Here is a 27,153-nt window from a genome sequence, read left to right as displayed (position 1 = left end):
TAATAATAATAATAATAATTATATATGAAGTAAGAAAATTGTGGTTCCAGTTAAAGGCTATGGAATTATTCCAGAGGAAATATTTTACAGAGGAACAGGGTTAGATGCTTTGTTCATTTGGAGAGTTTATTAATTGAACTCGTCATAATTTAGATGATCCAGTGTATTAAAACTTGTCCCTTGCAAATGTCAGATTATTTCATTTGGTCAGAATACAGTTTTCAGAGTAACACCTGGATTTTATTTTTGATAAGTTACTGTTGCTACAGACAGCACAGTTGGGGATATAATGCTTAAGAATGGACAGAGATTAAAGCTTTTATTAGACAGATGGCTAATTTTGTTGGCCTGACCTCAAGGATCTATCTAAGTGATCCCAGTTTAGCTCAGTAGCTGCCAATAAATTCTAAGATAATTATGATGGACATATGTATTTGAATTAAATGACCACCAGCTGTTTCTGGTCAGGAAGGCAAATGAATAAATGACAAAATGTGTTTTTTATCAGCTGTGGCTGATTCTGTGGCTCAGTTTCTATCTTGAGAGACATATCTTACCATAACTGGCCATCTTCCAAAGGACTAACAACAAAAAGTTAAAAGTTTTTGTCTGCCTTCTAGTGGTCATTCTGATTTTTGCAGCAGGGTCTGATGACCCTAGTTATAGATTGGAAGATACTATGTAAGGTTACATTTGAAATTGATTTGGAATTTCCCACTAGGGTGGAATGCCTGAAATTGATTTGGAATTTTCCACTGGGGCGGAATGATTTGTATGTACAGAGAAATTAGAACATAGACTACTGATTCCGTATCATTCAAATTGGCTGCCTTGTTGCTTCTGAAGCTAATTCAAAAGGTTGTGTGAAGCACCTGAAGTTTAGGGGCCACCTTCTAGTCATCTATGTCTGTGTTCCTGCTAGATTCTCAACCACTAGTAAGGTTTATTGAGCTGGCAATTGTAAAAAGCAGTGACTTTTCATAGGTGTTCCCCTCTCTTTAAAATTTTATCTCATAGGAAATCTACTTAGTGTTAGCTTTCTTCTGGTGAAATTTGAAATGGATTCTCCAGACTTCCATGCTATCACTTATTTTCCTGATTAACTGTAAGGAGACCTAGATCTTCAAATACTTATTATTCCAAATACATCATAAAAATAGTAGCTGTGAACATGACTTTTGTTTTTTATTCATGCATATGTTATTTTACAATTGGTTTAACATGTAATTACTATGACAATCTTACAGAATCTTATACAGTTCTGAAAGATAGTGTGTAACATTTAAAAATGAGTAAAACATGCAAATTTTTATGGAACGTTACTGTATCCTACTAAAGAGTTTAGGAACAAATATGTATAGTAGAAACTTATTGGTGGCCCCTAGGGGAAAAAACTTCTACCATCTACATTTTATGGCCAGATAGATGAGTTTAGCTTTACTGCATAATCATATTGCTGAAAGGGGCCATTTACGTTAGTAGGGCTGCGTACAATTCGAAACTGATTTGCAAAAGAAAAAAAAAAGGACCTTGCATGAACTCAACACCAGTCTGCTATTCATTAAAGTATCCCAGCATTTTCCAGACTGCTAGGTGTTCTTTAAGTAAGCCACTCATTAAAATGAACGGGCTATGTGACACTATGGATATGAAAGGAAAAGGGTATTTCAGAGTGCCTATGGGTGTCAGCAACTCATTAAACAAACCCCTATTTTCTGGCATCGTGATACAAATGCAGAGGGCAACGGCACAATGTTGGCAAAAAATAAAGTAGCAGCTCCTTTAAAGAGCTGCTGCAGGCTAGGCAGTGTAAGAAAGCCCCTGAATGTTCCCAAACACCTTTTCCCCTTTGAAATCAAAGGACTACAGAGCCCTGCAAATACATACTTAGCTTCTATTTCTCTGATCATCCTTGTTGCCCTTCTATATACTTGTTTCTGTTGATCTGAATCTTCAAAATGTGGTGCCTGCAAGTAGTTAACCAAGCCCTAGGTTAGGTCTGGCCAATGCAGAATAACAAGGAATCTCTATTTCCTACGATTTAGAAATTAACTCTTCTCTTGATGTAGCCTAAAATTACACTTACTTTTTGTTTGTGCAGAGGTGGCTGATAGACAATCTGCAATCAACAGCTATTCACCAGTATTATTGCCAAGCCAAATATCCCTCATTCTATACCTGCATCTTTAATTTCTGTTTTCCAAGTCAAGAACTTTCCATTTGCCTCTATTAAATGTTCATTTCTGATATTTTCCAGAGCATCTCACTGAATCATTCATATAATTTTGATGTTATTGTATCTTCTAGGGTAGTAGCTCTTCCACTCAATGTTGTGTGTTCTGTCAGCTTGATGAACACTGAGAAGCATTCCCTTCATCTCCTCCTCCATCTCCTGGTAATAAAGCAGTTGCAGAATACACAGTCCAGGATCAAACCTTGCGGCACCCCAATTCAGGGTCAACCTGATGAAGAACTACTGATAATCACTTTAAATATGAGTTTGGTGGTAGCTCTATATTAAAGGTGTCAAACTGTCAGCCTGCGGGCCAGATGCATCATAGCGAAACCCTGCCCACCCCATTGCTGGCAATGGAAAAAAAGTCACGATACGTCATGACATGTCAGGTGACGTTGCGAGTTTGACACCCCTGCTCTATATTGATCTTACTGTCATGCCATCCAGCAGGTACTTAACCAGCTTGTTAATCAGAATGTTATGGGATGGGATACTTTGTCAAATGCTTTGTTTGGAACTGAACTACGTCTACATCAACAGCATTTGCATAATCTAAAGAAGTAATCTGATTTTAGAGATTATTATGATCAAACCTATTTTTTTATAATTCCATGGTAACTTCTGGCAATTAGTTTTCTGGCACTCAAGATAAATCCTTTTCTGCTTTGCTGAAAAATCTTTCAATTTTTAGAGCAACCTACCTTCACTCTTGGAGTTTCAGATACTCCAGTCTTCTAACACTTTATCCATTCTCTACATAATACGTAAAAGTTCTGCTAATTCCTTCCATTGCCAAAGATGCAATTTTTCTGGCCCTAGAAATTTAGAGAGACTTAATTCAGAGGGATAGGTTTTCCCTGACTAGGTTTCTATCAGTCTCAGGGTTCACAATTTCCCAGTAGAGCCTTTACTTCATGATGGAGAACACTGAAGCAAAATTGCTTTGCATACTTATGACATCTTTATTAATTGTCCTCTTTCTGTTCATTTGAACTAATCTGAAAAAGACCTTTCTACTATTCGTACCATCATTGGTCAATCTCAGCTCATCCTGAACATGGCTAATTCTGGGAAAATGGTATGCAAGATCCTTATACATACTAGATCAACTTACCACATATGATTCCTTCAGCATTTTCTAATTGTTTATGGATAAGAGTTTTTTTCCCCTTGAATTGGATTAAAACAGCACAGTATTTCCCAATTCTGGTCCTCCATAAATCTCAGACAGCACACTGCATGTAGCATGTTTTGCATAATATCTCCATATAAACAATAGGCCATATTTCATTTCCTGATACATCTTAGATGAATTAAACAATTGAAATTTTCAAATAAAAGCTGATCTCTTTCTTAGTAACTGAGTTTACCCATCACACTGAACTAATGTTTCCTTCAACTGTGGTACTTCTAAGGAACAAACCATGGTTTGCAACCTTAATACTGGGTTTTATACATTATCCAAAGATAAAAACATGGCATAGGGTTGGTTATTTGAGGGGTCACCTGTTTCTTATTGTATCTGAGAACCCCCCCCCCCAAAAAAAAAATTCTGCAGTAATCTCCTCCTTAACTTTTGGGATGGGCTTCTCTCTTATTTTATGGAGTATAGAAATATTGTCAATCTCCTTAGCAAATTGTTTGTCTCCAGCTTGTGCCCAGTTCTGTTCCTAACAATAAACATCTGAAAGAGGCAACTAGGCACATTTCAAATGTTGGCGTCCCAAATCCATGATAGTACTGAAGTCTGCCAAATCAACTTCCAAATTTCAAAATAGGAAGAATATGTCAATTTCTTCCAGAGGTATTTCCTTTTGTACTCTGCATTTAACTCTGAAGCACCCTGTGTATATTGATTAATGTTTATAGCACACTGTTTTTCCAGAATCAGCATTTGATATGGTTGCTTTTTTGCAGCTGGGCTGTATCTTGGCTGAAGCCCATTCAAGAGACAGCTAGTGGGAAGGAAATATTTAGAAGCTTCTGTGCAGCTCCCAGTTGCAGCAAGATTCAGAGAAGGCAAATGGGGCCCGGGAGTCAGTTTGTAGTCATTTGCAATTTAAACCCCAGTACCCTGTGGTATTATTGTAGGTAGCATATATCTCTGTTTTGGTCCAGCTGTTCATTAGAGCTTGAACAGTTAAAGATGAAAGGCCGCTATGATCTTCTCTGACAAAAGAACAGGAAAGGCAATGCTTGAAAGCTGAAAATGAGTGAAGAGACGTTTTCTCACAGGCCCTGTAAATAAACATTGCATTTGAAAAGGGGTAAAATTAGACACTGATTGTTTTTTTTTTTAAAAAAACCCTTTACATTCCTCTTAAATCTATTGAAAACAAGTTTGGTCTAGTGCAAGGGCGGGAACCATGACCCTTTTATGAATTCCTGAGCCAGCAAGTCATAAAGGGCCATGGTTCCCCATTCCTGGTCTAGTGCTTAAGGCACCAGGCTAGAAACATAGGAGACTGAGAGTTCTAGTTCTACCTTAGCCATGAAAGCTGGCTAGATGACTTTGTGCCGGTCACTCTCTCACATTCCAACTTACCTCACAGGGTTGTTGTCGTGGGAAAAATAGGTGGAGAAAGGCATGTTGGATATGTTTGCCACCTTAATTTAATTTAATTTAATATTTGCATTTGTATACCGCCCTTTCCCTGAGGACTCAGGGCGGTTTACAGGGAATTAAAAATCAAAACATACAAAAGTTAAAACCAATTAAAAAGCATTAAATCACCCTGTACATTAAAACCCCAGTTAAAATTTTCTCCTCAGCCTGGGCCCGAGAGCTCAAAGAGCCAGGTCTTCAGGCCCCGGCGGAATGATCGGAGGTCGGGAGCAGTCCTCAGCTCTACCGGCAGCTGGTTCCAGAGGGCAGGCGCTCCCACTGAGAAGGCCCTATCCCTGGGTGTCACCCGCCGGCAATCTCTCACCGGCGGAACCCTGAGCAGACCCTCCCTGTGAGAGCGCACTGGGCGAAGGGCGTTTGATGCCGGCAGCAGGTGTTCCCTCAAATAACCCGGACCCAGGCCATGTAGGGCTTTATAGGTGATAACCAGCACCTTGAATTTCACCCGGAGGGCAACCGGAAGCCAATGCAGCTCGCGGAGTAGAGGTGTTACATGGGAGTATCGGGAGACCCCCATTACAACTCGCGCGGCCGCATTCTGCACCAGTTGAAGCCTCCGAGTGGTCTTCAAGGGCAGCCCCATGTAGAGAGCGTTACAGTAGTCCAAACGGGAGGTCACAAGCGCATGAGTGACTGTGCGTAGGGCGTCTCGGTCCAGATAGGGACGCAACTGGCGCACCAGGCGAACCTGTGCAAAAGCCCCCCTGGTCACGGCTCCTATGTGATCTTCAAAATTGAGCCGTGAATCCAGGAGGACGCCCAAGTTGCGAGCTCTATCAACGGGGGGTAACACCTCACCCCCCATCGTTAAAGGTGGAATAACTTGGTTAACCCGAGATGCCGATATGCACAGCCACTCAGTCTTGGCGGGATTGAGACGAAGCCTGTTTCTCCCCATCCAGACCTGAACCGCCTCCAGGCACCGGGACATCACGGAGAGGGCATCACTGGGTTGGTTCGGGGTGGAAAGAAAAAGTTGGGTATCATCAGCGTACTGGTGATACCCCACCCCAAAACCACGAATGATCTCGCCCAGCGGCTTCATGTAGATGTTGAACAGGAGGGGCGAGAGAACCGACCCCTGAGGGACTCCACAAATGAGAGACCTCGGGGCGGATCTCTGCCCTCCTGTCAACACCGACTGCGAGCGGCCCTGGAGGTAGGAGGAGAACCACCGTAGGACGGTGCCTCCCACTCCCAACCCCCTGAGACGCCGCAGCAGGATACCATGGTCGATGGTATCGAAGGCCGCTGAGAGATCTAATAGGACCAGGACAGAGGAGCAACCCCTGTCCCTAGCCCTCCAGAGATCATTCACCAGCGCGACCAATGCCGTCTCCGTGCTGTGTCCGGGCCTGAAGCCCGATTGGTACGGGTCCAGATAATCAGTTTCCTCCAGGAACAGAGGGAGCTGATGCGCCACCACACTCTCAACAACCTTCGCCAGGAAGCGAAGGTTGGAGACTGGACGATAGTTGTTTAAAACAGCCGGGTCCAAAGCAGGCTTCTTGAGGAGGGGTCTCACCACCGCCTCCTTCAAGGCGGCAGGGAAGACACCCTCCTTCAAAGAAGCAGTTATTACTGCATGGAACCAGCCTCGTGTTCCCTCCCGAGCCGCATAAGCTAGCCAGGAGGGGCACGGATCCAACAAACAGGTGGTGGAGCTCAGTCTCCCCATGATCCTGTCCACATCATCAGGGGAAACAGGGTCGAACTCAGTCCAGATAACGTGCTCAAGACCGCCTGATTCCTCCACATCAGACTCTGCCCAGTCAGAGTCCAAGCCGGTCCGGATCCGAGCGATTTTGTCCGTCAGATGATGACTAAACTCCTCGGCTCGTCCCTGCAAGGGATCCTCCCTCACCTCCTGGTTAAGGAGGGAGCGAGTCACCCTAAACAGGGCGGCCGGGCGATTATCTGCGGACGCGATAAGGGCGGCAAAGTAGTTAGACTTCGCCGTCCTTATCGCCGCAAGATAAGACCTTATGAAGGTTCTTAACTGCAATCGGTCGGATTCGGATCGGCTGGATCTCCAACCGCTCTCTAGACCTCGTCTCCGACGCTTCATCTCCCGGAGCTCCACAGAGAACCATGGAGCCCAACGGGATCTGCGCCGAGTCAGAGGTCGCATGGGTACAACACAGTCGAGTGCCCTGGTGGCAGCCGTTTCCCAGGCCTCCACCAGAGCATCGACTGGGCTGTGGGTAAGGGTGATAGGTATCGGCCCAAGCGCCCTCTGGAACCGGTCCGGGTCCATTAGGCGCCTGGGGCGGAACCACCTGGTCGGTTCCGCCGCCCAGCGGCGGGGGATGGCATGACGGAAAACCAGCCTCAGGAGGTGATGATCTGACCACGACAGAGGGGTGATGGACGGAGAACCCCCTCCCAGATCATCCAACCACTGTCCAGACAGGAACACCAGGTCGAGAGTATGATCCCCCTCGTGAGTAGGGCCCTCAATAACCTGGGTCAGGCCCATGGCTGTCATGGAAGCCATGAACTCCCGAGCTAACTCCGACGACCCCCCCAGTGATGGCAGGTTGAAGTCACCCAGGACAATAAGCCTGGGGAACTCCACCGCCAACCCTGAGAGGGTGTCGAGCAGCTCAGGCAGGGCTGTTGCCACACAGCTGGGCGCCAGGTATGTGAGCAACAAGCCCAACTGAACCCGAGGACCACATCTCAAGAGGAGGGATTCACTCCCGGCCATCTGGACAATGGTGGCCTCCCGGGGACACAAAGTCTCCCGAATAACCACTGCCACCCCACCACCCCTGCCCTGAGCCCGTGGCTGGTGCAGCACCCGGAAACCTGGCGGGCATAACTCGGTGAGAGGCACCCCTCCCTCCGAACCCAACCAAGTTTCCGTGATGCACGCTAGATCCGCACATTCCTCCTCGATCAGATCACGGATGAGGGGAGCTTTGTTAACTACGGATCTAGCGTTAAAATAGACCAACCTGAGCTCAGGGGCCTGATCACCCTCATCCCCGGGTAGGAGGGTGCTAACCGGAGGGTCGGAGCGCGCCACCGCTCGGAGATAGCGGGGGCGCGATCCCAGATGTTGATATGGCCCTCCGCGCAAACACCTGCTGCCATACCCTATCGCCGTGGGGATTCGATGCCCCACCACCACATTCCCAGCGCCAGCAGCCACCTCCCCCGACCCCGTCCCGTCGGGACCTCTAACAGGTCCAGACTGAGTGCCGGTTACAAATTCCTTCCCCACCCTCCCCTTCCTCCCCCTCCCTAACCTCTTAAAATAACCGGCTAAGAATCTTATCAGGGGCCTCTTAGCGCGTCTTAACTCGAGGCCCCTGTCCAAGCCCAACCACCTCTCGGAGTCCCAAAGCTTGGACCCGTCATTAAGGGGAGTATGGAAACAGGCGACAGGTCGCGCCCATGAGGCAGGAACCGCCCTAAGGGCATACAAGTCCGCTTCGGAATAACGATAGATCATATTGCGCTCGAATAGTCTCTCAGGGCCGATGTTGCAAATATATCCAGAGGATCGCTCGTTGATGGTACATAGATGGAGAAAGAAAAAGTCCAGTGGGCGTATCTCTCAATCTGCAAAGCCAAAGCCATCTCAGCTCTCACCTGAGATGGAAATCCAAAAGACAACCTCAGCCGTCCTCTCACTCCGGCTGAGGCATCTGACTGGAGCAGAGAGAGAAAAAGGGGATCCTAAGCCAGGCCCACCCCAACTGGTCTCTCACACCAGTGAGGTGGACGCTGACCGGTCCAAAACTGTCCTCCCACCACGGTTCGGTCCCGTCCACACTGGACTATCAATAGGGAGATCTTAATTCCCATCAGGTACGGAGCCAGTCATAACGCCTGCCTGGCAACAAAAAGTAAAGGACAGGGAGGCCAGGCCTCTGTTGATCCTCACACCGCCAATCAGCGCCGTCAGTCAATGCCCGTCCGCCAGTCCAAACCATCTCCAACGGAGGAAAGAGATAGTCCCAGCAGCTATATTGAATCAGAAAGATCGCTAGCATGTCCGCCGAGGCCGATGACCAGGCCCACAGTCTGCAACCACCATCCGGGAGGAGGAGGAGGCTCCGCACCGCAGAAAACGGTGCCAGCCAGCCGATGGTAGTGGAAGAATCTCCGTCCGGTGGGATCATCGCCGCTGCCCCTCCAACAACAGAGGGTATCCACGGCGAACAAGCAGAGGAAGGAAGACAGGCAAGGCGTCCCGGGCTTCTCGGCGCTGTAATAGTGCTCGGCGCCATAACGGAGCTCAGCAGGTCGGCAGGAAATTCTCAGCGCTGCTCGTTCAAATCAGCAGGCCGCTGGTTGGGGGGGGCTCGGCGTCACGAAAAGCAGCGCCCAGCAGCTGTTCCAACAATCCCCAATCCCCAAAGCTGCCTCAGCCCGCGAGCAGATGGAAACAAAGCAGACGTCCCGAGCTTCACGACATGGCAGCGCTCAGCACCATGATGAGGCTCAGCAAGTCGACAAACAGTCGACAGACAGTTCTCGGCACCGCTCGCTAGAATCCACAAGCCGCTATTTCGGAGGGGGGGGCTCAGCGCCACAGGGAGCAGCGCTTAGCAGCTGTTTTAAAAACCCCCGAGTCCCGGAGTAGCCACAACCAACAGCAGCACGAAGTCGCCTCGGCCAGCAGCAGATGAAAAAGCAGGGCTGACATCTCGGGTTTCACAGCGTAGCAGCGTTCGGCGCCATCATGGGCCGGCAGGTTGACAGGCGGCAGATATCAAAAGCTGCTAGCTCGAAGGGGGGGGATCAGCGCCGTAGAGAAACAGCGCCCAGCAACTGTTTTTAGACCCCCCACCCCCAGAATCGCCTCGACATACCGTGGGCTTCCCCGAGCTAAATCCTTTGAAGCCCTCAAAGAGCGCCCGAAGCCTAAGTTGCGGCCGTCGCCATCTTGGGCAGGAAAAAAAAAAAGTTATTTATAAAAATACTTCTTTTTCTTCCATGTTTAGATCAAACTTTAAACTGCTAAAATGAAGCCACCTTCTTGGCTTTGTCGTTGTCTAAAAATAAGTCATTATCGGTACATATTTCTGGTAGTAGCCGATATATCAGCAGAAGGGCAGGGTTCTGTGTCTCTCCACATTCACAAAGCGTGTTGTTTTCTGCTAAGAACCTCCACTTGAGCATACATTAGGCACTCCAAGTCTCAACCTATTCAGGGTCCTCCAAGTCAGATCCTTCAGCCATATCCTCCTTTAATGCTAGTCCTTGCTTGATGGTCTCCTTCCTCCATCTTTTAATTTGATTTTGTTCTTGTGTACTGTAGGGATAATAAATATGGGATATGAATAAATAAAAATAAAATAAAATAAATATTGTGAATTGCTTTTGAGCAGAAGCTGTTGCCTGCTAGCCCCATTCTCCACCTTTTTTATCATTTCTTCAGTCAATGCAAAGAGAGTGGTAGAGAACATAAGACAATAAACAAGGCTCTATTCCTGAGCATAATTCAAGAATTGCAGCTGGTCATCATGAGAGAACAATGGTCCATCTTATCCCTTTTCAATGATGAGAAGAGAACTAGAAGAATCTTGAAGGAATTAAGAATGAAATGGTGGCCAAACTCACCTTGTTTCTCTCTCTCAAATCCATTCCTTTTGCTGAGAATCTTCTCAGCCTAAACCAGTGATGGCGAACCTTTTAGAGACCGAGTGCTCAAACTGCAACCCCAAACCCACTTATGTATCGTCAGGTGCCGGGTGGGCGTGGCCCATTGGGTGGGTGTGGCTGCGGTGGTAATGGCAGACTGGGTGGGACTAAAAAGTTCAATCAATTCCAACTTTGCGAGATCTTTTTTTTTCCCCACGAGAAGTTGAAATTGATTGATTGATTGAACCTTTTTTTTTTGCACATGGCAGTGGAGGCCTAAAGTGAAAAGGTTTTATAAAACCCAGCTGAAGGCCTAGGACTGGGGTGAGGGCACGCGTGCCCACAGAGAGGGCTCTGCATACCACCTGTGGCACACGTGCCATAGGTTCACCACCATGGGCCTAAACGGATCAATCCTGCTTCTCCTATGAAAGAAATAACTGAGGGAGAAATCTATTTCTGAAGCTGGTCTGGTGGTGGAATCAACTGTAAAACGAAATGCTACAAAACGCATTGCTATAATTAAACACTATGATCAAAGCCCCTTGTGGGTCCGTTTCGAAACCTCTTGATGACCGTTGGGCTCATTTAGAACATTTATTTATAGTTGCCTTTGAAATGCATTATGGATGAGAAAAAGGAAAGTCAAGCCCAATTTTGAAAAGGGCAGAATTAAACGGTAGCTGTCAAGAATCTAGCTGTATCAATAAATGGCTCCCCAGAGACTTGACTATTTCTATCTTATTTCTGCCATTTCTTTCTGTAATTGCTGGGAGGACTCTTTGCTTAACATTCATGCTTCTTCTTCACCCTAGCTTTGTACCACAGTACCATTATTCACTTTCATTCCAAGACAGGTTGGGTTGGTTGCTGAAATGGCTCAGCAACACAGCATACACCACGTGCAAAAATAATCATAATAATCCTAATAATGAGGCTTAATTGTGCCATAACTGAAAGCAGGCAGCCGAGAGAGCAGAGTTCCCTTTGGATAACTTTACCTGAATGCTAGTTTTACCTAGCAGCTCATTGCCATTTCTTCCCTAATAAAATGCTGTATTTAGAAAAACATATCAGGGTAGAATAAATACAATCTATCTTAAAGTACGTCAGAAATAAAAGTTCAGACATCTCTGGAATATGGTCTTCCAATAGGCTATGTGAGAAAGAATTGTAAAATTCAAAAGGCCCACAGTCTGTCTTTGTCTAAATTGTACCTGTAAAATTGAAGAAGAATTTACTTGTTCCTCTGGTGCTTTACTTATTTTTAAATGTAGGACCATTCAAAACAATAGGCAAAGGTGATAGAGCTGCATGGCAGAAAATCCAAGATGGAAAACAGTCTGCTGGAAAAAGATTCTAAGCTTCCCCATTAAGGCAGTAAGTTAAAAGTTAAAGAGCACACATTCTCCAGCATTGTTCATGCCTTCTAATTTTTCTTGTCTTCAAATTGCTTTCTTCATTAAGATTTCTAATTGTAGCTGCTACCCAATCAGTTTAACTATTCTGTGGTTTATTTGGGGAGTTTGTTTTAATATGTATGTTATTTGGCTGCCCCAAGGATCATTTAGAATATGATGCTAATATATTACTACTGCTAATTATAATGGAAACCACACCAAAGGTATCTCCTAACAATAGCATAAATGGGAATTATTGGAATTGAGGAGAAAACTGTGAAGCTTTTAGATTCACAAGGACAGTTTCTATCTCTCCCTTTTCTGGGTGTTTTCCCCTAAGTTTCTTTGTCCCTCAGTGCAATCTAATGTCATTTTTGTTCCTCACGAATTAAGGTGGAAGTCTATAGTCTACCCTATACTCCACCTAGTACTGTGACCTGATAGCTATCCCTCACCCATTGGTGTGTATATTAACTATCTTACCAGGAAACTCAAAGGTTTGCATATTAGTTCCTGAAACTCATTATCCCATTTTTCCCAACATAGGAAATTTCTTTTTCTTTTTTTAATAGATATTTTATTGGTTTTTAACTATAACAATCTCCAGTGCCTGGTGTACAGCGTGTTATCTTGGTTTATATTTTAACAAGAAAAAAGGACTGTAATAATTAACAGTCAATAATGATTACCTTTGATAATTTCATAATATATTAATAATGCATTTTTTCAATCTTTCCTCCTCCCATTTGTATTTTATACAAATTTATACAAATATTTATATAAATAATAATCTATATAACATTTTGTTCAGCTTATATTATTCTCATAACCATCATCTCATCCTATTTTTATAATTTTTGTTTGCTTAGATTCCCTTATATTCAATCCAATTCTTATCAGTCATAATTTCTTCATATTAGTCATCTCATTATCTAAATTTTCCCATTTAGGTATATCATCCCAATATTTTATGTCATGCATCATAAAAATACTATACTTTTTATCTGTCTTATAGTATCTAGATATAACATCCTTTTTAATCAGTTTATAATATATATATATATATATATATATATATATATATATATATATATATATATATATATATATATATATATATATATTGCTCAAAAAAATAAAGGGAACACTTAAACAACACAATGTACTGTATTTAATAGTAGGATGTCTTATTTTGTGTTCCCTTTATTTTTTGAGCTATATTAATAAAAGTTACACCAACCTATTTTAACATTTAATATATTATAAAACATACTATATTACTTAAATCTCATTATCCTTCTTGTTATAAGGCCCCTTTTTGTTCAAAATTCTCTGTTCTTTTAGCCATATTCAAACAAATGTTTATTCACGTCATAGTCCAACTGGTAGGGCGAGTCAAATCTCTTGTATCTGTCTCTGAGGATTATGACTGTTGAAGTCTACACATTGGAAAGTAGACCTAGATTCAAAACCACTTCAATCCAATTTTGCTTGAATGTGCCCCTCCATGGATAATTTGAATATTTTTGCTCCTTAGCAAAGTTTGGGCATCTTGCTACCTGCTCCTTAGTTTTCAGTCTGTCCTTGTTGTCTCTGTTGGTATGGGGGATTTATGTCTGGATTATTTTACTCATCCATTTAGATGAATTAATACTACTTTAGAGTATATGCTCCTGCTCATGTTTTCACCTGGTGTTGTGATTGGTGCTGCATTCCAGCATCTGGGTGGAAAAGGAAGCTACTGAGATGCCTTCTTGGAAGTTGCAATCATGGGTGCCCCTTGATCTAGCCTGCATGCAGGAAAGTACCTGGAGAATTCCACCTTTGACAACATTGAAGTTCAACTGCAAATTTGGTTGACCTACAGCTGGAATAGATGACTCAGGAAGCCAATGGGGGTTTGCCTGGCTCTATTACTATTGTTCCAAGTTTTGTTTCTCTCAGCAACTCAGCCGTATCTGTAGCTAACCATGATTATGCCAAAATGACACAACTGCATGCTTGTTCTACCTCATGTTCTGTTTGCAGATTCTTGTGCATTACCTGACTCCATAGCTTCCTCTTCATTTTCCCTTGCCCTATTTGTCTGTTTAATTTCACCATATACCCTTTCCAGCCTTTGGGATATAATCCTTGGCCTGACAGTGATTATGCTATGATTTAGTATGGAAAACCACACTAAAGCATGCCACAAAACCACCTCTGAATGTCACAGCTTTATTAGTCTCTCAGTTCTTTCAGAGTACAACATCCTAAAATCATAGTTCCCATGACCAGTAGTTGGGGCTTATTGGGACTGTAGTTGAAAACATCTAGAGGATATAAGGCTGCCTATTCCTGCTCTAGAAGAGGCTGAAGGGGGAGGGGGAAAACTCCCTAAACAAGTAGGTCAGGGGTAGGCAACCTCGGCTCTTTTATGACTCATGGACTTCAACTCCCAGAATTCCTGAGCCAGACAAGCTGGCTCAGGAATTCTGGGAGTTGAAGTCCATGAGTCATAAAAGAGCCGAGGTTGCCTACCCCTGAAGTAGGTAATGTCAGTGGATTCAGTCCTGAACTAGATGGGATGACTCACCCAGAAGCTTACCCAAATGTCTCTCTGGATGTCAGTTCAGAGGAGGATGAACCAGGCACATCAGGAGGGGAGTTGGTCAATGGCTCTGAGACAGAGGCTGCAAGTCCAAGTGAGAGGGAGTGGTTGATGGGAGAGAAAGTAGATGAGCAACTAGCTGAGAGTAATTTGGCTGAAGTACAGTCACAGCATGTCAGCCCTGAGGCTTCAGGTGGGAAAGCACACAGCTGTATCTGGTCAGTCATTGATGAGGAACAGCCTGCACCCAATCCAAGAAATGCAGGGGAAAGAAAAAGTAAAAGCAGCAAAGTCAGCCCAACTACTCAGGGGAAGCAGCCTTGTCTGTCTTGATAGGCTGCATCAGAAGCTGGCTGTTTAGCACAGCAGTCAGACTGAGGTGATGCTGGGAACGTGTTCATTTTCCTAGCTGCATATTTCTTGGTTGTTTTGCTTCCTGCCTTGCTTTGTATTGACACTGTGCCTTGACTTTGGATCCTGCCTCATAAATCCTTTTGGGTAGTGGATTTATATTATTTAAAAAACTTTCAAGTGCCTAGTGCACTGATTGGCCATTGCTCTATAGACTAACATTGGTCTGCTTTTGCTGGACTTAATTGGACAGTTTTGGGGTTTTGGTGAAAGGAATTGCTGGCAAATATTAATGAACCCACTAAACCATTGTTATGCCTGTATGTGTGAGTGGGACAGCACACTAGGAGAGCCCATGTCTAAATTATTAGGACATGTTCTGAACTTTAGATGGCATATTGGAAGTCATAAGGACGCTTAACTTTCACAATGCACTCCCTCCTGGAAAGTTTTGTAATAAATTCTTTATCTCTGGCAAAAAAGGGCTTTGCTGTGGTGGAGCTGTAGCTTTTTATACAAAATCCCGAAAGAGAGATGTCACATTCATAATGTAGGCTCTCCATGTTTTTCAACAGTTTAAAAGGTAGGGTTTTTTCCCCCTACAGTAAATCCATAGACAACATTCTTTTATGATGACTTAATTAGAGTTTACTCAAGCTGCTGGGGCTAGGTAAAATTGCTTCGTAAGTAGGGGTTTGAACATTTCCACTGTGAAAGGAAGAAAAGAAAAAAAACATGGCCCAAGTCTTTAATTTTATCCAGTTCATTATCTGATAATTTTAGTTATCAGGGCAGATATGATATTGTTGCCATTACAGAAACTTGGTAGGATGAAACCCACAAATGTAACACACAGCTGGAGGGATTTAAATTATTTAAAAGAAACAGATCAAATAAAAGAGGAGGTGGAGTTGCTCTCTATATAAGAAATAACTACATCTCTACAGAAATAGAGCACAACAGTGATGAAAACTGTAAACTTGAATGCATTTGGGTCAATATAAAAGGGGAAAAATGACATTGCCATAGGTGTATACTATAGGTCACCCAACCAAACGGGAAATAAACTTTTTGCTAGTCAGCTAACTAAGGTATGTAGAAAGCACATTACAATAGTAATGAGGGACTTTAATTACCCTGACATCAAGTGGGAGACAAACACTACACAAAGTGAAAGATCAAACAGATTCCTGACAAACCTAGCAGACAACTTTGTCTACCAAAAAGTAGAGAAGGGAACTAGGGTACCAGCCATATTGGACCTAATTCTCACTAACAGAGATAAAATGATAGAAGGCTTTGAAGCCACAGGAACCTTAGTTGGGAGTGATCAAGCAATATTGGAATTCAACATTATGCAAGCACAAGCAATAGAATACTGTCAAACTAGAGTCTTGGACTTTAAAAAACCTAATTTCAATAAACTTAGAGAGAGCTTGGATGAGAATCCTCAAGGGGAAAGTAACTCAAGAAGCTTGGGAAATTTTGAAAAATGAGATTATGAAAGCCCAGTCTAGCACAATACTGACGAAGAATAAAAATAACAGCTCTCAAAAGAAAATGGCATAAAGAGCTCTCTGATAAATTGAAAAACAAAAAGGACAAGTATAAAAAGTGGAAAGAGGGGCACATAAGGAAGGCAGCAAATAGCCCGATCCTGCAAAGATGAAATGAGGAAAGCTAAGGCTCAAAATGAACTAAGACTTGCGACAAAAGTCCAAAATAACAAAAAAAAGCTTCTTTAAACATGTAAAAAACAAGAAAAAAGTTAAGGAATGATTGGTCCGTTAGTGGGAGAAAGTGTCAAGAAGGTAACAAGCAACAGGAAGAAAGCAGAATTATTTAACTCATTTTTTGAATCTGCCTTCACACAAAGGGAAACAGTCCAACCTATCAAAAACAGTACCATAAAAACAGATTAGAAACAAAAGTTAAGATAGGCAAGAAAATGGTAAGTGAGCACCTGTCCACCCTAGATGAGTTCAAGTCACCATGACCAGATGGATTCCACCCCAAGGTTCTGAAGGAACTGGCAGATGTGATCTCAGAACCACTGAACTATATCTTTCAAAGATCCCAGAGCACCAGGGAACTATCAGAGGACTGGAAAAGAGCTGATGTAGTTCCCATCTTTAAAAAAAGGGGGAAAATGGATCCAGGAAACTACAGACCTATCAGCCTGACCTCAATATCTGGGAAGATTCTGGAAAAGATAATCAAGGAACGAATCAGTGAACACCTAGAGGCAAACAACGCCATTACCAAAGGCCAACATGGGTTTGTCAAAAACAGATCATGTCAGACAAATATTGCATTCTTTGACCAGGTGACAAAATTAGTGGACCAGAGGAATGCTGTGGATATAATTTACTTGGACTTCAATAAGGCATTTGATAAACCAAAACCTACTATTTGATAAGATAAAAAAATGTGGGTTAGACAGCATCACCACCAGATGAATTCATAGCTGGCTGACCAGCCGTACTTGGCATGTGGTCCTCAATGGAGGGAAGTGTATAGTGGGGTGCCCCAGGGCTCTGGTCTGGACCCAGTGCTCTTCAACATCTTCATCAATGATTTGGATGAGGAGATAGATGGGGAACTCATCAAATTTGCAGATGACACCTAGCTGGCAGGAATAGCCAACACTCCAGAAGATAGGCTTAAGATACAGAAGGATCTTGACAGACTTGAACATTGGGCGCTATCTAACAAAATGAAATTCATTGGTGAAAAAAGTAAGGTTCTACTTTTAGGCAAGAAAAACACACTGAATGTTCAGTGGCTTCTTTTCATATTCAATAAAAACAATGATCCACCAAAGACAGATAGCCAAGACTCTTAATAGTAAAACATCCAGTTATCTTTTTTATCCAAAACTTATCAGAAATATTGTTGGATAAATATGCATTTATAAACACAAAAAGGTGATGGAGAAAACTCTTGGAATTTAGTAATGAAACAGAAAATACAGCAATGGCAAATCCTAGAATTTAGATATTTGAGTAGGATACTCTGTTTTGTATGTTTGATGTCATTGTATTCAGGTTCTCAGAGACTGTTACATAGAGATACTTTCTGGATTTAATATGGAGGTTGGATTGTTCTGCTCAAAGCTTATGACATTTGACATTTGCTACAGCACCTTTTCAAGGATAGCAATATAATTAAAGAGCTTCAAGTTGTGTGAAAGGTTAAAGCTTATATTGTTTATTTTGTGTTGCGCACTTTCTAGCTGAACACAGAATAAAATTATCCAATCAGCTTTTCAAGTCAACAATTTCACCCTGGCTGGTCACCATCATTTCTGCAATAACTGGCTCTGAGATACTTTGGTTGGCAGGGAAAGGAGATTGACTTACTGGATTGAGACAGTATAGATTTCACAAATAGGATAAAGATATCATCCTTTCCCCTCATTTTGGTCTCTCTTCTTTTTTAATCCCTCTGTTCTCATTGTCATCTTTGTCTCAGCTGACTGTTCCTTTCATCCATCTCTCGATGAAAATATCATATTAGCATTTGGGGTTGGAAATGTGAAAAGCACTTTAGAGCCTAGGGGAATTGGTGGCTGGATCCATGTATGGTACTAAGCACAATCATGGTTTAATAAATCATGGTAGGCTATATTCAGAAAGCATACTACTTTATAAGCCAGTGTTTCTCAACCTTGACAATTTTAAGAAGTGTGGACTTCAACTCCTAGAATTTCCCAGCTAGTGTTTTGGCCAGCTGAATTCTGGAAGTTGAAGTCCAACATCTTAAAGTTGTCAAGGTTAACGGCTATAAATCATGGTTTGTGAACTACAATGCATACTTGCAACAATACTGTATTTTGCTTTTTGTATATCAAGTGTTGCATAAGTGAAATATGTCAGTCAACAAGTCTGCCTGCATGCTGTTTGTTCTTTCATATTTCCAAGGCTTTCCCATGAATTAACAGATTTTTCTTCAGATTTAAGAATGAAAACTTCCATGTTTGCTTTTTTCTTTTACTTTTAGGAATGCATTTGAAACATAGGTATTCTGCTCTAACTTGCTTGAATTTTAGGATCTAAGATGAGGCATTCTTTAAAAGTAAATCATGTGTGTTGATCCCCATATTTCTTAACTGAATAATTTGGAAATCTGTCATTAATAAAAATGGCAATTTTATAATTATTTCTGTGAATAGGATCCTTTGATCTTCCAATTAGGCAGCTACACTTTTAGGTATTGAGCAATCTGAGTTTTCAAGATAGCTCTAATTGGAAAAAAACCCACCCTTAAGTAAGATTTTAATTTTTCAGTTGCTTCTTTTAAAACCTGTTTCTGTTATTAAATCAAATTTAGAGAAAAAGACTGTTTTTATTTTTATTTTTTTGTTGATGTTGATACCTGGGATAAATTTAGCCTACCCCAATAAGATGCTTTCAGAAACATTGTCTATGACTGATGACTAGATAAAGATAGGGGACAGTGCAACTATATGCAAGTTGCCAAACGCCCAAATTTTGATCACGCGACCATGGGGATGCTGCAGTGGTCATGAGTGTGAAAACTGCTTATAAAATACCTTTTTCAGTGCTGTGGTAACTTTGAACAGTCACTAAATGAATGGTTGTAAGTCAAGGTTTGTCTGATTCTATGATCCATTTATTTTTCTCCAAGACATCTGGAGAGACACTCACTGAAGTAGGCTGCTCTAGAGTTAGGCAAATTATTAGGGAATAGAAGACCATTGTCTGGAAAAGCAAGATGCCTCGTTGTCCTCTTTAGCAGACCAAAGGAATGTGTAAATCTTTCTATATGAAGGATCTTTTATTGTGTCTCTACAGAGAGTCAGTCAGTTGTTTTGGCCCTCAATGCTGTTTCTTAGTCATGCCAGATCCATGCTGGGGAACTGGGATATATGCATTTATGTACACTTTATTACACATGAATCATTCATATCCTTATTCACTACAGGCTTATTGGAACAGGGAAACTCTCATTTTCTATAGCAACCATCCTGCTTCAAATCACTGCTTTTTCATGGGGCTGCTGTGCTTCATTCCTCAGTATTGAAAGCAATGATGGCAGTTTGTTATTCAGATGATTGGCAGATTGCGGGATGTGTGTGTGCATATTGGGTTGCAGTTCACATAATGGATTGTGCAGAAGGCCATTGTGGGTTGTGGGGTTGCCTGCACTGTTTTATATGGATACTTCCCCCCCCCAGTGTGAATTGATTTCGTAATATTTGCATACAATTTTGTGAAGTTTGAATCCAACCAAGCAATTGCATTTTTGTTGTCCTTCTCCCAAATAATACTTTCATGTCTATTAGTACCTCTCTCCCATTTTTTCCGTAGCAGAAAACAGTCAAATGAATTGTTTGGAAATCCTGAATGACATTTCCCTGTTTGCTTTTTTCTAACCTCCTAACATCTTGTTGCTGATCAATACTGGCAAGTATTTTATGCTGTTAAGTTGTGTTTAGCTGCAGATCAAATATTTGTGAAAATGACAAGAGCAAACTTGATGGAAGCTTGTCTTGCATTTTCTGAAATGACCTTTAAGATAACTTCCTCTCACCTGGCATTTTTGTCAGAATTGGCTGAAAAGCCCTCTTTTTTTAATATAGCTTTCAACCTCCATCACAACAACTAAGGTCAGCACCATCATTTGCTTGCACAAAATAAAAGTGAATGTGCACATATATAAACATCAATGTATGCACAAATCTGTTTACTTTGGAAATTGTTATTGCACCCCGATTACATATTATATAACTTTGGTTTAAGTTCCTTTATTGAAAATACACATCTTTCACTTGTCTTTTTTTGTCTGGGAAGAAATGATAGAAATTCTTACAATCTAACAGTAAGTTCTGCTCTTGATTCTTTAATTCCAAGATATACCAGGGAACAAGAATGTGCTGGAATAGCTAATAAAAATGTTAGAGATAGTCACACTTTCACTTGTCTTTTTTTGTCTGGGAAGAAATGATAGAAATTCTTCCAATCTAACAGTAAGTTCTGCTCTTGATTCTTTAATTCCAAGATATACCAGGGAACAAGAATGTGCTGGAATAGCTAATAAAAATGTTAGAGATAGTCCCAAAGGTCAAATTTTGTAAGAAGATTTTCTAGAGAAATCTTTATGCTGAATTTGGAGGAGAACTGGACCCTTTAATTTTATACTGGGAAAAACACTTTGAGGGAAAATGTATGTTCCTTAATTTGAAGAGGGAAATAAGTTCACACTCACAGTCTTCACTTGAATAGGCTACCTAAATAGCACTTATCCATGCAAAATTCAGTCCATGTAGGCCAATACTGTGCAGCTGATTCCACTGGTAATGAATAACATAATTTTGTAGTAAGCTTATTAGATTTAGAGTCGAGACAAAGCTCCCTGAGTAACTTGCAATTGCTTTACTCAGTCTACCATACAGGATATAAAGTATAAATTTGAGGAAATACTATGTCATCTTAATTTCAGGAGGAAATGTAGTATGAATGCAACATTTTTATTTGTTTGTACTCTTCTGTTCACTGTGATGATGGCAGGAGACAAACAAGCATATATTTCTTTCATTCTGCAGGATTGGTGGATTTGCTGAGAGATGTAATTGAATCTCTATGTTTATGAATATTTCCATTTAATAATAATAATAATAATAATAATAATAATAATAATAATAATAATAATAATAATATAATGATGATGATGATGATGATGGAAGGGACCTTGGAGGTCATCTAGTCCAACCCCCTGCTCAGACATCACTGAGAAGAGCAACAAAGAAGAGCAACAAAGATGATTAGGGGACTAAAGGCTAAACGGTGTGATGAACAATTGGGGAACTGGAAATGTCTAGTTTAATGAAGAGAATGACTAGGGTTGATATGATAGTCTGATAACTGAGGGGCTGTCACAGAGAGGGTGGTGGTGTCAACCTATTCTCCAAAGCACCTGAAGGCAACACAAGAAAAAATGGATGGAAGTTTAACAAAGAAAGAGCCAACCTAGAATTAAGGAGAAATATCCTGCCAGTGAGAACAATCTGGAATGATAATCAAGAAATTGTGGGTGCTTACAGGAGTTAAAGTGCGATAGACTTAATAACTCATTGTTGTTAGCATATGGTAGATTATGATTGTTTCTACTTTTATACCTTGTATTTAGCTCTGGGAAGTCGGGGAGGGGGGAAGGGGAGGGAGGGAGGGTTGGGCTGGGGTGGGAAGGGGGTGGGTGGGTTGGGAGGGGTTTTGTTTTGTTAAAGATAAAATGTATTGAAAAACTTTTCAATTAAAAAAAAAGAAATTGTGGGTGCTCCATCCCAGGAGGTTTTTAAGAAGAGATTGGATAGCCATTTGTCTGAAATGGTACAGCGTCTCTTGCTTGAGTAAGGGTTGGACTAGAAGACCTCCAAGGTCACTTCCAGCTCTGTTATTCTGTATTCTGAATCCACTTCACTAAGGTTATATAAAGAAAATATATTCTTTTTGTAGTTTTAACTTTTTCTTAATTTGTTTTAAAAAGGAACTGTTTTCTTTTTGCCTATGAATTTGTCATAGTTGATTAAAAACAACTAGTTTTGTAAAGCAATAGTTTTACAAAACAAAATAATAGTTTTGTTGATCACCAAACTATCTCTGAACTAGGTATAAAATACTGAATGTAGCAATCAATCCCTTGAACCGGTGATGTGAACAGCTTTAGTCTTCCTCCTAGGTGGAAAATATAGGACAAGCTCCATTGATTCTGTGCTAGTGGAGCGTATAAAAAACTTTCAGATACTGCCCAGTTTTTTTTCTCCTTTCCATATTATTTCTTTGAGGATCTTGGCAAGGATAGCTAGCAATTAACCAAGAAAATAAATTAGCTTCAGCAACACAGGTGCCCTAAGATGAAATATTATAACATAACAGGTGAACATCCATGGCAATAATTAAATAATTACCATTGGGCAACTGAATCAAACTGAAGGGCAACCTCCATCTGGAGAAGCTACTCTTGCAAGTGTAATTGATGTATAGGATTAATTGGCTGATCGCATGCCTGTGAGATGGTAAGGATTAACCCAAATCCAAAAAAAGATGTACAAAAGATTTTCAAATCCTTAAGAGTCCATCAGAACAGTAAGCATGAATAGATTGAGGTTTTAGCTAGCCCTGATGAGCTCTCCTCTATATATCCTTTGATCTCAGCAGCTCTTAGGGCCCTAGCTAAAACAATTGTGTTATGGAGGTCTCAAGAAATTGGAGTCATTGCAGTTATCAAGAGTAACTAGCCAATGTTAACAAGTATTTGACACATATCTCCCCTTGCTTCTAAAGCTAACAAAGCGAGAGAGATCCTGTGGCTCAAGAGGTAAAAACAACTGCCTAATGTGCAATCAGCCCAGGTTCGAATCTCAGAAGGGTATGGCTGACTGATGAAAACTAATAAGTTTGAAATGCATATCAGTCTCCCTTAATTCTTTGTTAGTAATTTACATAAATATATGAGCTGTCACCGGTGTGACTACTGCCTGTTCGATGGCCTTCAAGATAGGCTGAAACAGGAAATAAAGATTTGCCCCATGTTTGGGGCCTAGCAAGGTAATCTAAATAGTTATAGTTAACAAGTATTTGATATATATATATATATATATATATATATATATATATATATATATATATATATATATATATATATATATATATATATATAAAGTTTTTTGTGTTAGCTAATTGAATGTTTATGATAAATGTTTACTGCTAAACATGTCAAAACATTGTATTGGTAGCTCCCTTGACAGGAGCAGTAGTGAAATTGGGCAACAGGTCATGGGCCATTGTAGTCAAGTTTTTCTTCAGTCCCGCTGCCTCACAGTTGGAAGCCCCATCTGTTTGTGTGTTTCTTTTGACCTTTGTCTGTCAGTTGGAGGAACAGCTTCCTGCCAGCTGCCTCCCATTCCCCTTATGTTTTCCAGAAAACAGTCAGAGTCAGAGAGATAATTTTCAGTTCACTGTGGGTTAGAGAAGCCTGAAGGGGAGATAGTGTACCTTAGGGTAGCTCATGTCCTCAACAGGCTTTTGTAAGGTTCAAGATCTCCTTAAATGAAAAAGCTTGTAGTTGGGTTCTCACTTTGTATTAAACCCCCAGCATATTTGTTTGGTTTTGGTTTTAATATGTTGTATGAATCCAGCCACTGCTTTTGAAAACCTATGATTTATGTGATGTGTAATCACAGCCACTGCTATTTATTCAAAAAAAGTCATAGTTAAAGCAATTTGTAATCCAGCATTAGGTTTCGATATTATATATGCACACATGTTTTTCAGCATAATGGAAATCAGTGGGGTTTATTTGTAAGATGTGTGAGGCTAAGGCCAAAAATGACATAGAAAAATTCAGGCAGTTTAGTTCTCTAATTGCTGACACACAATAGACAGAATCTTGTCAGATTAAACTGTTACTACTCTTAATTCTCTTCCCCATTTCCTATCCATCATCTGCCTCTGGCTGTGCTACCTCTTGTCTTGACCCTCTTTCTGGAATGGGCTCCTTCCTTCCTGGTAAACTGTCCCTTCACTATAGTTCATAACACTGGCTTCCCCTCCGTAGGCATGATCTCTCTATAGTTGTCATATATAGAATTGCAATGATACTGTTTAAAATGCAAGATGAAGATTTCCCAGTCTTTGTTTGGTAACTTTGTTGTTTCTATCTCTCAGAGGGTTTCTGGGACTAGCAATCTGGGAATAGGTGACATTGTTTTGCAGTAGTCCATTCCTATAGCTCAGGTAGATTTCAGTTGGTGTCTTTTGAAGCTATGATGTGATATCCCTTTTGGATCCATCTTGTCTCCAATGCATTTTAATAATGGTGTGAAATTTTGGGAGATCCTGGAGCTAAATGCAAGGAGTATGCAAAAACAGCCAAATCTATTTTTGTAGGATTTTGTAGTAATGGCATGGCTCCTCTAAAATATATCTCTGCAACTGATAACTGATTGGATGAAGGATCGTATTATTTTTAGTTGATAAGCCAAGTTTGTCCCTCCCAAGAAGATAATATATTAGTCTTAATCATAGTTCCTGTACTTGTAACCTTGAGACTTGGCTATTGCATGGGACTTTCTGTATCATCCCAAAATTTCAGTTGAAGCAAAACACATCAGACAAGTTGGGTTTGGGAAAAACTCAGACTGATCCTATTATATGTGCAGTAAGCTAACTGCACTTTATTGGCTGCCAATTGATTTTGGGAGAAATGCAAAGGATTAGTTATTAACTTTTAATGTCTTACATGGTTTATGCTCTGGGTATTTGAGAGAATGTTTCTACCTGTATAATTACCCTCATCCCTGAGTTCATCAGTAATCATTTGCCTATTGTTATTGCAAGCCCATCTTGTGGTCACTCGTAGTTCAGCCTCTAGATAGCTGGCCCAGGTCTCTGGAATGTACTCCCTATTGATTTGAGGAATTCATCTCTTTCTTAACTATGAAAACACAATTTTTGAAAAACAGTCCTTTTCCTGTTGTTAAAGATTTTAATAGTTGCTTTTTTAATGTTGCTTTTAATATATTTGGTTTTAACGGTGGCTTTATGTTTTATTGTTATCTGGAAGACACTTCCAATGGTTGCCTAAATAGCAATGCATAGATTACATTAAGCCAGGGCTTGATTATCCATGTTCTGCTGAATAAATCAGAATTCGCTAGATTCACAACATATACTGAACCAGAACCAAATACTCCACATTATAACTTTGTACAGTGAATGAACCCAGGCAGTTTTAGTGAAAGATGTTAATTCAAACCTCTGTTACTGTTCACATATAACAGGTTCTCTCTCTGAATTAAAAAGCCATTTGTGCTGGTGTTTTTTGCATGGAGTAAGTCAGTAGACATTGGGGGCTTTAAAAAAAATCAGTCACTGACAGTTATTGAAAAAGCTGGCCTGTCTAGCTGCAAATTCTTGGAAACTCTGTGGAATCGATAACATTTCAGGGAAATGGCGTGGAACAATTATGTTGTCTCATAAGACATGTTGAGAAGGCCTAAACAAGGACGGTGGGATAGTCCTTATCATACTGATACTTTGGGCATGGCAAGGATGAACAACTCATTTCATTTCTGTGCACATACAGAGACAGATGAATGATAAAGTGGTAGAACATTGTTGTACTCATTCCTTACCCATCTGTCACTTCCCCATTTCTTTATAAATGTACCTTTTGAGGAACTTTAAAAATCAGTCCAAAGAGCGTTTTGACAGAATGAACCAGGTTTCTCTTAGCTTTGCATTGTGGTCTTATACTGTAATGTTCATGGAGAGGGAAGACTCGTTTGAGAATAAATCCCAACCAAAGAATTAGCTTCTTAGAAAGCAGACCATTTTTAGTTTCCACTGGGTCCCACTGATTTCTTCAATGGGGAGTAGAGTTTCAACTAATGGTCAAGTAAGTTTGTTATATACATGATCTGATCTATTTTCCAGTCACTGCAAATGAGGTCATTAAATTTTTGGGCCCCATTCAAAGTGCTGATTTGACATTGCATAGATTGGTTCTAGGCAGTGCTTTTTTTGTAAAAGAAAAAGGTGCCGGAACTCACACATGTCATACAACCCGCCTTGCCTACCCTACAAGGTTCCATCCAAAAAAGGTGCCAGAACTCCATTCTGAGCGTCTTCTCCTGGGGGAGTCTTTCTGTTCTGTTCATGGAAGTGATACTTTACAAGAATTGAGGGGACATGAGCTCAAAGGTAGTGGCTCCATGCTTTACAGACCATGCCCCCAGAAGATTGTTTGGTACCCTCCCTCCTAGCTTTCTGCAAGCTGGTGAAAACGGTCTTGTTTAAACAGACATCTGGGATTTAGTAGGTTGCCCAATTTTTATTCTGCTTCTCTTGTGCTTTTTGTTGTTTGAACAGTTGAACTGGGTGACATAAAAATATAATAAATAAAGTATATTTCAAGTTTTTATTGCTTTTTCTTAAAAGAATGGCAATTCTAATTGGGTTAATATGACAATGCATGAAAAAGAAAGATTTAATTTTTCTCTCTCTGGTCATGAATCTTTTCAAAATCATAACCTTCTTCCCATGACACCATATACATTTGTCTATCGTCAACACCTATCCCACTTCTCACTGGTTCTCACGATTTTTCCCATTTTATAGGTTGTAGTTAGGTCATCTTTGGGTAAGGAGGACATGGGGAGGAGCAATTAAGCTTCCTTCCCTATACACTGCAGTCCCAATCCAGGTGGGATATGCCTTTATTTTTAAATAAAAGAAAGAAGAAAATAGAACAGCATAGTGTGGTTTTAATACACTATAATGCTTGATCCTTTGAAGTTATTCATAGGAAAAAACAAAAGCTATGTGTG

General features: G+C 41.1%; 1 protein-coding gene across 2 annotated transcripts in view; it reads left to right on the top strand.

Annotated features, from left to right (window-relative positions):
• The window catches only part of EGFLAM (EGF like, fibronectin type III and laminin G domains), a 97,531-nt gene that overhangs the window by 8,086 nt on the left and 62,292 nt on the right, over nucleotides 1-27,153 (top strand). The window lies entirely within an intron of this gene.

This window comes from Vipera ursinii, assembly GCF_947247035.1.
Source record: "Vipera ursinii genome assembly, chromosome: 2".
In the NCBI taxonomy this organism is placed as follows: Eukaryota; Metazoa; Chordata; class Lepidosauria; order Squamata; family Viperidae; genus Vipera; species Vipera ursinii.
This window is presented reverse-complemented; position numbering and strand designations above follow the sequence as displayed.